This window comes from Mus musculus, chromosome 17, assembly GCF_000001635.26.
Source record: "Mus musculus strain C57BL/6J chromosome 17, GRCm38.p6 C57BL/6J".
NCBI classification, from domain to species: domain Eukaryota; kingdom Metazoa; phylum Chordata; class Mammalia; order Rodentia; family Muridae; genus Mus; species Mus musculus.
In genome coordinates, this window is record NC_000083.6 from 8,283,496 (window position 1) to 8,283,786 (window position 291).

Consider the following 291-nt stretch of genomic DNA (forward strand, 5'->3'; position numbering starts at 1 on the left):
CGCGGGGCAAAGGGACAGGCGAGGGGTGACAGGAGCCCGACCTGCCCACCACGCCCCGCTGAGACCCCGGAAGCCTGCCCAGGACCCCCGGGCAGAGGAGTGTCACCCTCGCAGCCCCTAGCAACCGCCAGTCGTCCGGGCCGCCGGGCCCTTTTACGACGGCAGCCCCGCGGCGCGCACCGCCCCGAGGGCAGGCGGGGGGTGTGTCGACCGCGGCAGCCAATCCCGGACGCGCTCTGCGGTCTAGCGCGTTCTCATTGGTGGAGCGCCGAGCGGTCGTAAGGCTTCTCC